Source organism: Thunnus thynnus, chromosome 2, assembly GCF_963924715.1.
Source record: "Thunnus thynnus chromosome 2, fThuThy2.1, whole genome shotgun sequence".
Classification (NCBI taxonomy): Eukaryota; Metazoa; Chordata; class Actinopteri; order Scombriformes; family Scombridae; genus Thunnus; species Thunnus thynnus.
The window spans coordinates 20846283-20860600 of NC_089518.1; the positions used below are offsets into that span (position 1 = coordinate 20846283).

The 14318-nt window shown below is 44.0% G+C and overlaps 1 protein-coding gene across 2 annotated transcripts in view; it reads left to right on the forward strand.

The window, feature by feature from the left end:
- The first annotated feature begins 225 nt into the window (after window positions 1-225).
- The window catches only part of fam222aa (family with sequence similarity 222 member Aa), a 50635-nt gene continuing 36542 nt past the window's right edge, over window positions 226-14318 (forward strand). The window contains exons 1-2 of one of the 2 annotated variants that reach the window (XM_067609469.1): window positions 226-528; window positions 936-1130. The gene's annotated coding sequence lies outside the window, so the exon portion shown is untranslated. Of the gene's footprint in view, window positions 1131-14318 lie in introns of both variants that reach the window. The other variant, XM_067609462.1, reaches the window with a different exon arrangement.

Genomic DNA, 14318 nt, shown 5'->3' on the forward strand with positions numbered 1-14318 from the left:
CTGCAATTTATATCAGACGGTTTTTTTTTCCTTTTCTGCGAATAAACAACGTGGTTTCAGACGCTTGGACGCCGAGCATCTCTATGGTAACAGTCCTCAATTACCGATGATTGGCCAACCCGTGGGAATGTTTCTATTCCCTCAGTGCAGTGATTGGTCGGTGGGCGGTCTGTGCAGCCTGACAGTCTGCAGCGTTCCGGGTTATTGTCAGTCTCGGCAGCTCGGCACAAGGGCAGGACCGCATCCCGGAGCTGCCTGAAGCAGCTAGCTCTTTAATCAGACTTAACCATTAGTTATTTGGTTAATACACCAAAGAGAGGGTCTCGGAGTGTTGCTATCGAGGTTACTGGACAGCCTCAGCTGGAAATCTGAGTCTAAATCGGGAGGCGAGACATCTCAGAGAGGCTGCCGACACCGCGGAGAAAGTGACGGACGGAGCAGAGGCTGATCACCGGGATTTTACATCGCATCGCACCAGTTTAGGATATTCCAGGCAGCTGCTTTGGCCCAGCCTTGATTTCTTTCAGGGTACCTTCACACAATATTGCCTAGATAATATTACATAAATAATATTTGCTTGATATATTTCACATAAGGTCGTGTTTGAGCAGGCGGACCACTTTAAACCCATGCGTAACAGCGGTGGATTTGGGAATACTGCGTAGCAGTTCAACCATCCAGTCATCCGATTAACAGTTTGGTAATTTGGAGGTATCTACAAGCGAGAGGAAGAGCAACCAGGACCCTTTACTTTGTTCCGGAGGCTAAACCTTAAAAACCCGAAGCGCACTCGGTGCGCAATTCTTCCGAGGACGCTCCTGAAATTGCCGACCTGCGCTTTTGCCCTCGACAAAAATTGGCAGCCGAGTCGAGAAAAAAGGCAAAGCTTATTAACTTTGCATGCTAGAGGCTAGAGTGTGGAATCTAATTCGCAGGGTTACCGGTGTATTTGCATACCATCGGAAGAGGAGGATAAACTTAATCAACATTTGACATCGACAAAGCGGCTGCTGGATTTTGGAGAACAGAATGAATCCTTTTTAATTTGGACCACAGAAGTATGAGGCAGATTGCTCAGTGAATGCTACAATCTGCATGGAGTTCTAGTCTGCACTACGGAGCAATTTATGGTAAATATATTTTATGGTGAATGTTTTATCCTCCAGGTCTCTCAGATTTTGAATGGTCTGTCATTCTTTGTAACCATTAACGTAGCTACTGCCAGAGCCTCGCTGAATCCTTTTGGGATGATAAATAGCGGAGCGGGAGAAAATAATGAATGTTTGTAAATGCTCACTTTTTTCTCCCCAGGATGCTGCTCACATAACGATGTCTCAGATTTCAACCCTTTGTTTCCATGCGTGACCCACAATAAAGGAAGTGTTGTAAAAATCGACTTGTTAGAGAGCCGCTCCCGAATGGCTTCAGGGACTGCTCTGTTATTGGTCTTTTCAAGTATGGGTAGCAATTAGGTGTATTGTCGAGGGTATTGCACCGCAGGCAGGAATATGTGGCACTAGAGGAGTTGCGGCTCTGAGCAAAAGGTGCGAATTTCTCATCTGTACGCCCCCGTGCGTCACTGCGTGTGGGGAGGGTGACTATAGTGTCTGCTGCAATTAGTGATTTTTCACCCTGGAGTGTTAATGATATGCAATCTCTTTTTATAGTGTTCCCGCATATTGTGTCAGGCTTTTATCAAAGAAGTCATAAAATTCATGGAGATGTGCGCGTAAAACTGTAAAACTTTTGTGCTCGGCGACATGGATGATGCTCTGTGCTGCATTTGAGGTCTGGAGGCAATTTGTCATTGTCCTGTGAATTCTTCAGCAAATTTGTCCTCTGCAGTCTGAGGCTTGAATGCAAATAGAAACAAAATTCTGATTATCTTGTTCTTGTTTTATTTGAATATGAATGTGGGCTGATAAAAGTTTTTTGGCAGTTTCTACTCCTGTGAACTTTGAGCTTTATGGGTTGCTGAGGTTGCTCTGTAATATTTAGCTTCACCCTGCACATAAATGAGCCTGCACATTATGCTGACTGTGCAGTGGAAAGGCTGCATACTTTGTTTTATCATTAGACTACAAGCATCCTCAAAATTTATCTTCCTCACTGGCTCCAGTCATTCTCTCCCCGGCAGCCCCGCAGACAGGCAGCTTGCTGAATGTAATATGGGCCCCTACAGCAGGGCAGGCGCCCCCACAGTCAGGGCACCTGCCATAGAGCCTTCCTGGCTGTATTGAATAAAACATCCAGTGATGTATGAGGCAGTGGCTGCACCCGAGGGGGCAGAACTGCCTCATTTACTTCCTCCACTCTGCGCCTATGACCTGCTGAGCAAATTGTGCTCATATTAGCTCTGCGGCTGCTCCTCACCTAAACAAATAGTCTCCCCAGCATAATGCTCGCCTTAACTCAACATGATGGTCGGACAAGGCAGGGGAAAACGGAATGACAGAAAAGCTTTAATATCTAGGTCACTGAATTACCTTTTGGAGTTTGTAGTTCTTGTTTTGCCTCTTTATTTTCTGGCTTGCTCTTAGATCTTTTTTTTTTTTTTTTCCTCTCACATTGGACCTTCAAGTGCCCTGTTGCATGCTCAGGACTTTACTCACCTTGTTCTCGTCTTTCACCATGTTTCCTGTTGCTCTCCACTATCAGCTGTTGTCTTAAGAAATATTAGAGATTCGTAGGTTGAAGCAGGGTTACGGAAATGTTAATCGCACCAGTAATTTATACCCTACTTTACTTGTGGATGAAAGTATGAAAAGTTAACTTACTAAAGTCAAATCTGATCTACTTTACTCATTTAGGCTGCCAGCAGCTGGAAGGTTGGGAGCATAGTTTAGCAACGTATTAACAAAAGTATCACACTTTAAGAAGCCAGGCATTTTGTCAATTTGCAACTCAAATTGCATATCAGGTTGATTGATTGATAGCATATGGGTTCTTTACCATATTCTTTGCTTATTAAAGTGGCTGCCTGAAGTGAATAAGTGAGCTCCACTCATGAATATCGTTAAAGTCGCTGAAGTTTAATTTCCTGCGCTGTGTATTAATCTTTTTTAATCCCTGCATGGTTTGATTGTCTCAACACCTACCCAGAGGCAGCAAAACTCATTTTGGCACTTAAGATGACTAAAATAGTAGATACAGTTGTGTGTGTGTGTGTGTGCGCGTGCACACGTGTTACTAAAGATCTTCCCATCCCTGAAGTGTCTAAGCTATGCATGTCCATTCTTGTGTGCCACCTAATAATGAAAGTGCTTATTTTTATTCACACAAATGAAATAACGTTTTAAGAAGTGATTTTGCTGTCCACAGCCTCCATTTATTGAATAACGTACTGTAGATGTAAGTAATCATTTAAAAAGAAAAAAAATGTTTTCTTCTCCTGTCAAAGAAAAGACAACCATTCCTAGATAAGCTGATACCCTAGGAAAGCACGAAGCTTCTTACCATATAACTATATCATCCAACTCTTTAAGGAACATGAACATTTTCTCTTAAAGCCGTCAACAGCAGCTCATTAGATACCTGATCAAAGTGTTTCATTTCAGGAAAGGTCTATAACAGTCCTTGTTTTAACACTTTTCATGTGCAGGCAAACAAAAGAGACGTGTCCTTTCTTGTATTTTACGATATTACGTGATTTCATATGAACTCCGTTGTGCCTGAAGTGAGATTTGTATGGCACATCAGTAGCCAGGATGTAGAGACATGAAGACACTTAAAATGAAAGCATTACATGCAAATCATTACGGAGAAACAAACACAAACACTTCAGTCAGTCAGTGTGAATGAACAGAGGTGAAAACAGTGATTTATTCCGGCAGAGATGATGGTGTTGATGGGATCTGACATGTAATGTACAGGCAGGGTGGTTCTGTTTGGCTTTTTTTGCATACTGAAGCATACCTTGTTGTACAGTTAGCAGCTACGATACATCAAACTGATCACTATATCTATTGTAGCGCTGGATGATTGACCCACAGTCGTATTAGCTGCACTGACAAAGTCAGACGAGCGTCTCTCATCTTCTCCCTAGTCTGCTGATGTTTCCGCAGTGCCAGGATCAGATACAAAAGACATGGAAAAAATGGTTGAAGGTCACTCTTGGCAAAGTACTGGTTCTGAGTTTTCAATATTTTAAGGCTGCAACAAACGATCATTTTCATTATTGATAAACCTCCGTTATTTTCTTGATTGATCGATTCATCGTTATGTCTATAAAGAAAATAGTGAAAAAAATGTCTGCTGTCATTTCTTAAAGCTCACAGTGACATCTTCTAATGTCTTATTTGGTCTGACGAACTACCAAAATCCAAAGATATTCAGTTTACTATCATTTATGACACAGAGAGGCTTCAAATCCTCTCATTTGAGCATATGCAACCAGCATTCTTGTTTAAAAAATGACTAAAACAATTATTCAGTTATCAAAATAGTTAATTTTCTGTCCATCATCTAATCAATTTATTGAATAATCATTGCAGCTTTACAATATTTGACCAACTGTGAGACGTCTGTAACATTTTATTTCCCCATGATACTGACGTGTATATGAATGAAATCATGGCACTTAACTGTTGGTTCAAAAATACCTGTTTAATCTTGTGATGACAGGACGTGATTTCCCTTATATAACATATAAAATTCATATCACATAAATGAATACATAAATCTTCAGTATACTGGCTGAGATGTGGCAGTGAAAGAGTGTTAAATACAGTGCAGGCATCTTCTTGTCATAAACAGGAGCTTAAGCATTTCAATTCCAGCCTGAATTTGTTTAACGTGGAGCAGCTACACAAAAATAGACTACAGGCATGTGATTGCACACATGCACCCCTGCAGTGTTTCTGATGAGTGGTATATGTTAGCGAGACGCCGCGTTATGCTTCTTTGCTCGTTACTCTGTCGATGATTTGCTGTCATTCCGGCTGTATACAGTTTACCTGACCGCTGCTGTGCTCATGTGATCTGAGCTGCCGCTATGGTAGACGTTGGCAGCTCTTCATCAGGGTTATCTGCAGCCACTTAGCGCATGACGGACGGCGATGATCCTCCGACCTCCTCCCCCTCTCACCCTCTGTCAGGCTGAATGGAAGTCACGTCTCACCAGGCCCCTGAGGTTAATGTATAGCCTTTAATTTGGAAAGGTTAGGGCGGTTAGTGCTTTTTTTTTTAAATTTAAAAATGCATACGTGCATATGAAATACAGTCAACAGGAACTGTGCAGTTTATAGGTGGTTAATGAGTACACTTGTGTGATCGCTGTGCAGTTTATAGTTTGCTCTATAACCCAGCCAGAAAAGTGAGGGCAGGCATGCTCCTTCCAAAGTGTTCTTGGGAGAAGAATAAAGCAAATCTGACAAGCTCTCCAACAGCGAATTTGCTCTCCTTAAAAACAATGCCGCTCTTGCCTTCCTCATGGTCACATTGATTTGTTCTGGGTGACAGTGCAGGCTGCTGTGAAATCACCCCAGCGCCATTGATCTCAAGGAGAGGAGGAGGAGAGGGAATGAGAAGCCTGGCGACAGTGAGCAACATGGGAAAATCCTCAGCGTGCCCTCTTCAACCTTAACCAGTAATAAAATGAAGGCCTTGGTTACTATCAGATCAGCCCCTGCTGTACTTCTCCAGCCACTGTATCGCAGTCTAGTCGGCGCTTTGATTTGTTTTGGAGGCCCGTACATGCTGTTTGATTTGCTATTGTGCCTCGCCATGTTTCACATTATCAGCTGAACTCTTTATTGCCACTGTTTTCCATGCCAGAAGCAAGTCTGTTTTTATCTCATGCAGGCCTCTGATTAATCTCCCCCTCTATGCTGGTGTACTTTAATCTTGAATGGGAGATATCTGATTCTCCTCGGCTATTGAGGAAGATCAAACTTTAATGGAACAAGGAACTGCACATCATCCTAATCTCCATCTCCCCTGCATTTTGGTTGACTGCTCTCCCTCGGGCTTTGTAGCTTTCTGCAGAAGCAGGAAATACATCAGACAGATAAGATGTTTTCTCTTCATGCTTTAGTAATTTATTCCCTGTTGACAATAGCCACCACTTTACATCTCTTCTGTTTGATTACCTGGTTGAGGGAACAGCGGGTAAAAGCAGAGGAATTGACTGACACGTACAAATGGCTATCCTGTATGACCTAAATGTGTGAAACTTTTCCAGAAGCTTTAATTGGGATTTCTTCACAGTTCAATCCTTCCATGGGAAGCGTACCGGCCCTTCTCTCTGTTTTATTGACATGCCAGAGGTGGGGCCATGTGTGACCTACGTCATCTGTCTATAATAGCCTGAGGAGAGATACATCAGCTGCATGGAAGTATCAAGGTTCAATGCGTTTGATTATACTACAGTCAATCCAGGAATTAGCTATTGACTGCTCTTTTTCTCCATTCACTTTCTCCATATCACTGAATAACGGTGCGCATTATGCTGACCAGCATCCGGACTGCGACTGGCTGGATGCATATTGTTGCAAATGGATAACACTTATTTGGTGTCACACCTCCCACAGACGGTTTGTGTCTGTGACAAAAAGAGACTATTATCCAATTCTAAGGCGGTTGCTGTAAGGTAATGAAATTTCCACTGACTGGAGAAAACAATGTTGTCTGGTCTGGATTGTAATTGCAGAAGCAACCTCGCCATTTCCCTGAGTTCAGCGTGAATGCAACACGATTTAATAAAACTCTGGAGATTTTTATCATTTATTGCCAGGCCTGGCAGCCGCATCAGGGAGAGTAAGCTGAGGCTTGCACAGATAAAACTCATTCAATTTACTTGAATTTTAACCAAGCTGGAGACCATTTACAAGAGAGCCAGCATGTGACCCACTGGGAAACATTTATGTATTTGTTTAGGGCTAGTGCAGGTCAGCTATACGGTGAATATGAAGCCGCCATTTCCTTAATCTAAATGGAGGAGTACCCTGGAATTTCCGTAATTTTCTCTCGTCTTATTATTTGTGTCAAGAGAGGGTTGAAAATCCGTGGGATATTAGGCCCTGAGGCCAAAGAGCTTCTGTGTGCCTGCCTCCACTCACATACAAAAACATAGGAACATTGACATGAGGACATGTATGGACACACACACACTCAGACACACACACACACACACACACACACACACACACACTTCTAGCCCTGTTTTATTACCTCCTGCCTGCTGCTGGAATTGCTTTCCTCCCTCGAGTGAGCCAGGCAAAGCCGGCTTTATTGTGTTAACCTATTTGTGTGTCAAGAGCGATTGCAGCGTTCTTTATCTCTGTTTGTATTCGGACGGGGAGACGGCAGAGAGAGAGAGAACGAGAGAGAGAGAGGAGAGCGAGAGAGCGAGGAAGGGGGAGAGAGAGTGGCGGAGAGAAGCAGGGAGGGGGGTTTGCACAGGAGCCAGGCAAGCCACCGGAGTTAGACGGATGGCCGGTCACCTCGCTCCACTCTGGAGGATAATGACTGGTTGCTTAGCAATAACCCACCCCCACCTACTTCCAGACTTGTATCCAGAGTAATCACTTTTTTCCTCTAAAAGAACTCATATATAATTACAAGCCCACTGCCTAATGGGTCTTTTCATTTATTTAGGAGAGTGGGTTGAGATCTGGAATTGGAGATTTCAGTTTGGGGGTGCACATCAGCTCCTATTTGTTGTAGGCTGCAGAATCGTGTGTGCGTGTGTGTTGGTCAGCATGTGTTTGTCTCTGCTTTGTGTTTTGCAGTTGGTGGAGTTTGACCAGGATTATGAGGGGGGCCACAGCTATATTTCCTGTTAGATAGCTGCCGCTGTACAACCTTTGACCTACGTAATGCAGCAGTGTCAGTGCTTTGAGCCACGCAGGCGCACACATTCACATATTGCTGTTTTGATGGGCGAACAGAGGCTATGAGTGCTGCTTCTTGTGAGCTCTTAGTTTTATTAACATTTTTATTGAGTTGAACAAATTGCTGACCTTTTGTGGCATAATGAATGGCGCGGCCTGCTTAGGAAAAATGAGAGTTTTGGCAGAAGTGACTGGCGTCAATCCAAGCTGTTTAACTCATGATTTGCAGCGTGTTTATTCAGCAGGTGACAACATTTAATACTGTGTGAGTGTTTTCGAACATTTCAAGTCTTTTTCAACTGCTTCTTTTTTTTTTTTTTCAGTCCTCAGTCAGGATGTTAATCTATATGCTGTCTTTAATCAGCGCTGTTCTCCTGCAGGTCTCCATAATTTTAGTTAACTGTGTTTTTAAGTGGCAGGATAAAGGTATAATATCTGAACATGACCCCAATTTAAACTGCCTTTCATCACCAGCAGTCACTGATGTTGGCACAAAGTCCAGAGTCGTTTTAATGCTCAGCCAATTATCCTCTCTGCTTTTGAAAATAGATTTTTTTTTCCTCCCCTCTTTTATGAAGAAGTAAAAAAAATAATTTGAAATTCCCTGTGAAGTTCATATTAAACTTTTACTTGTTTTTATGATGATAAAAAGTCACGGCTGCTCAAACAGACCTCATGGATCAAATTAAATGTTTTGACTTGTGCCAGTGCAGCCAGTTGGTGTTGCATTAGGCAGTTCGTTTTTGGATAGACAAATTGGAATTTACAAAAAAAAAAAAAAAAAAATCAGTTTTGTTATTGAAGCTTCTTTAAATAGTGTCAGCCGTGTCTGATATTTACCCATCTGTGCTCTTTCTCCATATCCTGTTCAGTGCCATCTTTCCTTATCCAGGCTCATGCACCATTGCTAAAAGTGACAGCTTTGCACGTCCTGGGAACTTCATACAGATAAACTACACATACAGCACTATCCCCCACCCCCATCTCCGTGGCATGCTTCTGTGGTTGCGTCTATAGGAACAGCTGTCCAGCTGTCACCGCAGCCAGCCAGTCAGCCGCTCTCCAAGGCAACATCTGTAGAGACTGAATGCACAAGGGCAGCCTGCCGTTCTCTGCCCGTCCCCAAAGACCGTGGAAGTGTGTCAGGCCTTTTGGCTGCACATTACCACTGACCACATCAACCGTATCACTGGGAACGTTATCTGCTCCTCTGCCACTTAAATAAGCTCTGTGAGTTTTTTTCCTTTTTTTTTTTTTTTTTTTTGTCACCACCTTACAGAAGCGGTTATGGTTCTTAAAAACAGAACATGTGACTGTACAGCCAGAAAACATGGCACATTATCGTCTCCATTAATAGTCATCTGCTTCTGCAAGGATATGTGTGTGCGTGCGCGCGCGTGTGTGTGTGTGTAAACAAAATCCCAGCGAGCAAGGTGCAATGGCCTGGAACTGACGAGAACCCACTGGGAGAGTCTCTCCTTGATGTAGCCCCCCGCTCTCCCCCACCTCACCATCTTTTCCTCCTGGCAGCGGAGCGACGGTGAGGCAGGCGGCGAGGGGGGGGATGGAGGGGGTGGGGGGGGCACAGAGCCATGTGAGTGGGGAGATGAACAGAGCTGCGGTCCCCTCTGTCAGCCACAAACTAGGATCAGGGAGATCGCATGGGACTCTCTCCTGGGATGAGCAAAGGGAAGAAGGGAGAAAGCAGCTGTTCAGTGTTTTTCTCTTACTCCTTCACCAGCTCACTTGTGTTTTTTTTTTTTTACCCTCTCTGTCGTCTTCTCTCAGGCTGTCATTAGCTTCTGTCGTGCTGTTTTTTTTCTTTTTTTTTTTTTATTTGCTGGGTTTGTCTTTTAAAGGATGAAACGCTTTGAGTATAGACATGGATGAGATGAAAATTTGCACTATGAAAGTGTCATAATCGTTCCTGTGCCTCTACTTGGATGTTTTTAGGAACTATTAAAGGACTTGATTTCTTCATCAGTCCTCTTGATAACTGAGGGCCTCTCAGGCGTACTGTGCCTCTCCCCACAGACAGCTGCAGACTCAAACAGGCTCTGGGCGAAGTTTGATGGATCCTGTTTACTGGAGCTGAGAGAATGCCTGGGTATCTCAAATTAAGTGTCACTTAAAGCTTGTCTTTTAGTCAGCTTTCCATTTTGTTTCCCCATCTCTAGTGACAGCACTGTGCTGCCAATTGTAACAGGGATTGAGAGGAAGACATTTGGTGATTACACATTCTGTCATGATTGAGGGGTGAAGCCAGCAACTTGAGGCAAAACTAAATTCCATATGGCTGCAGTGAAATCTCTCCACCCATAGTGAGTTACACTCAAACAGCCCCTGTCCTGATGACAGGAAAATCGCCTGCTCATGACTTATCGTTTTATCATTCAAATTTACCCCATTGATGCTCGCTGCTGTGATTGACAGCTGGGCTTGAAAGCCAGAACTATCTCAATTGAGCTGCGGCAGCCAGTTGGTAACCGTGACAATGGTCTCTCCTCTTTGCCTTGTTTTCACACTTTTTCTGCTGTCACAGAAACCTCGCTGATTGCTTCTCTGCCAAGACAGCATCCTATTAATCTTTTAAATAAGGGCCGCAGCCCAGCAGTATTGTTTGCAGAAAACCGAGGGGACCTTGTGAGACCACACTGAAAAGGAAAACGGGGCAACTGGGGCTGAATTGGTCTGGTGGATGACCAGGACACTCTGACCCTACCTGATAACTGTGTGGACTCTCTTGTCTTCTGCTGCTCTCAGCTTTGCTCTTCAAGTGCATTCTCTGCTTTCATCTGCATTGTTGCACTCTGAGTAAAAGCCACTGTGTTTATGGCCATTTTCTTTTTCTGTGCACTTCTTGATCCCTTTCAGTGTGGTTGTAATAGACTTTTTTTTTTTTTTTCAAATCTCAGCTCAAACATCACAACAGCAGCATATTCTGAAATGGCAAACCATTGATGTATTGTGATATGACCTAGGGAAGGAAGAATAACAGCTCAAAACTTTGTCCCTCTATACTTAGCTGACAATTTGTTTGAAGCAGACAAATGTGAACGAAATAACGGTGTCCTTGCACAGACGTGTGTTTTTACAATGTAAAAAAAAAACCTCTTTCCTCCATCTTGAAAAGACTTTCTGCACTCTAATTTCATGGACTAGACTTTTGTGTTTAATTAGGTGTGATTTGTGAACATTTCCCAAGTGGTAGGAAGTCTTTTATTGAGTCTCTGTACTTTCTTGTCAAGTGACTGTTAATGGAGAATTGCTGCAATGCTCCTTACACCTTCTGCTATATAACGAGTGTCTTCCTGTGCAAAATAGCCCCATAAACCAAACTTCTCAAGGATGAGGAACAAGTGGCGGCAGTATTTGCCATCAAAGTAGTTTGAATGTTTATGCCCTATAAAGAGACTGAAGTTATGGGATCACTTTGTACTTTCTTTGTGTCTTTGTCTCCTGCCTGGCCATGGAAACCCAGTGAGGCAGGGCAACCTAGATGACTAATTGACTCCCAGGTCAGAGCCACATGATAGCAAGACTGCTGGTCAATGGAAATGGATATACTTTCCTCTACAGGGAGCTTCGACTGCTTTGTGATCATCTGTGTGATCACGCACTTGTGTGTGTGTGTGTGTGTGTGTGTGCGCACATGTGTGGGCATCAGTGCATGCTCACATGCATGAGCATTTGAGCATGCAGCTATTCATAGCTTTTCATCCTCGGTGCCTCACAGTTGCTCCTCCACTTTGAAAACACAGGAAATCAATCCATTAATAACGACTTCAGAACAATATAACAACGCTATTTATATAGGCTTAAGTCTGGCACTTCCCTGTAATCTCACATGATGCTGCTGGGAGAATATTGAGTGTTTGAGCTGTAAGAAATCATTGAAGTGAAGCATTTGTTTTTTTAATTATGTGCTTTAATAACAAGAAAGAATTGCATTCTAGTTGTGCAATATTTGACGGCAGTTTTAAGTGTATCCACTTCAGTTTTTTTATGGGAAAATGTTCTCGCGTTTTGCAGAGGTGTCTATCCTCTTTGTGTATATAGCCTCACTGCAGAGCTTTTTTATCAACAATGAAATTCTCTGTGCTTTACATGCAGCTTTTTGTGCACAAAGACATTTGAGACTCTGAAACAGTTGGTCCTTGAAATATGCGTTTAAACTGTGAGTCTGTGTTCTCTCTGAACATGCAAATGTATGTGCGCAGGGATGGCTTTTTGTTCTTGTTTGCAGGTTAAACACAATCACTGCTGTCCCAGATTCACACACAAGCCCCCTCCACCTGAGTCTGATCCCCGGCAACCAGCCGGAGCGCTTCACATGCAGCCACGAGCCTCCTCCCCTCCACCCGTCATCCAAAAAAGATTCTCTCAGTTCCTCCGAGTTTCAAAGCACTCGCATTGCTCAACTGTGTCGAAGCATGCCCCTCCTCCCTGACCCCTCCTCCTGGAGACAGCACTCTTGACCTGCTGCCCCATTGTTTCCAGCGGGGATAGATGGGGAGCCGCCTCTGCCGGCGCAATCCTTCACTCAATAGCTGCTCCATCTGTTGACTGCGTGACTCTGGGTTACAAGCGGGGATTTTGCTCCGTCTGTGCAGGGTGTGAAAGGAGCTATCTCAGGGGGCTTCCTGAATAGGGTTTTAAAACTGCAGTTGCAGGGTGTTGTGATGCCCCTCACACCCCATCCCACCCCTCCACCCCCACCCGTCATCAGCCCAACACAGCCGGCTGGGTGTGTGCAGGATGAGAGGCCTTCATTGTGCCTGTTCACAGGCCCCTAGGCAACAGGGTCACCTTGTCCCCAAACAAATGCTGCCCTCAGTGTGTGTGTGTGTGTGTGTGTGTGTGTGTGCATGTGTGTAAAGGGGGAGTGGGTATTTGAGTGTAAGAATGCATCATCAGGAAGAGGGCAGAGGCCTTGGCTGTGAGGACATTTATCTAAAATCTCTGCCTTTCACATCAAGGCCCATTCAGTGCAACCCGTCTGCGTCAGGCTTTCAAAGGACATCGCAGATAGAGAAACACTCTGGGGCTGCTTTACAGGTCAAACTGCTCTCAGTGAGCATTTAGACCAACAAAGCTGCTGATGTAATTTTGTATTCCTCTTGTATTTTCAGCTTAGAAAGAGTGAAAAAAAAAAAAACATTGGAAAACATTATCCTTGTTTTGTCTTTCATGAATTTTAGTTCCCGTCTCTTGATTTAGGGGAAGAGCGCTGCTTTGGGCTTTCGAGGTTGTTCTGTTCTGTGGTTTGTCCTCTTTAACGGGGGGTACTTGTGAACAAAAGCGAAATCTGTGGCTGTTTTGACAGCTGGTTCACCTTCAGTAATTAATGTTGAAATTGCAGTCTGCCAGACATTTGTGCTGAGGTCCTCTGTCTATCTGCGTGGGAGTTGTTATTTGGCATTTCCTCTTAAGTGAAAATAAGCAGGATCCTGCCCTCTGGGATCCTTTTCTTTCTCCTGAAAAGAATTCCCATCAACTAAAAGAAAACCCTGTGTTTAGGATGGTTTTGTTTGTGGAACTGAATTCTTTTATTTGAATAAATAGGTTAAAATGCTTGTATATATTTATCATGTCTAGACTTTCATCTGCTTTTTCTCTCTCGCCCATGCTTTAACATGCTTTTGACAGTAAATACATCAACTGCAGTTTAATTCAGCTCTTTCTTTTGTTTAAATCTAATGGGGTGGTCCTCCTGGTTACACTTCTCTTGCCAGGAGCTTAGTCCTGAAGAGGCATAGCCAAGCACCCTCATCCCCCCTGTTTCCTGTTCCTTTCCTTTATCACCGAGCCACAGTCAACCACAGCTTCACCACGGGGGCCCGAACCCCTCAGCTGTCACAGGATGTCCCCAGCACACCTTTACTTCACTTAAGATGATTAAAGTTAGTGGGCTTGCTCTCCTCATGTCATCTGCACACGTGTGTTTCAACTCCACCTTTCTTCCTTAGGCTGAAAAAAAAGACAAAGTGAGCAACAGGCATCAGACAGGGAAGCAGGCGGTTGGTTCAAGCGTGGAGGCCCCTCACCAGACGAGACCGAGTTAAAGGAGGAGGGGGTTGTTGAGTGGAATGAGTGGAGGTAGAAAAGTGCAGTGACAGCAGAATGAATAAATTGAAAAATTCTCTCATTGTAAATTGTCTATCGCTCGTGACAAATGATCTGATAGGCGAGCGGCCCGGGTTTCCGACGCATCCGTCCCAATAGAGCTGTGAATAACTGGTCTATCTCCACACTGCTTAGCACTGGCCTCGCACTTAATAATTCATACAGTGTGAAATATTTTCCCCGGTACAGATATGCCAAAGAGCTGCCGCCAGCAGGCGTGGGCGGTGAGGGGGGTGTCCCTGCGGTGCTAATTTGGGGGATGGTGACGTGCGTAGATTTCTAAGGGGGCTCTAGTTTAGAGGAGATGCCTCAGACACATTTGCTCTCCTGTATGCTCTGTCTGTTGCTGGAAAGAGCTGA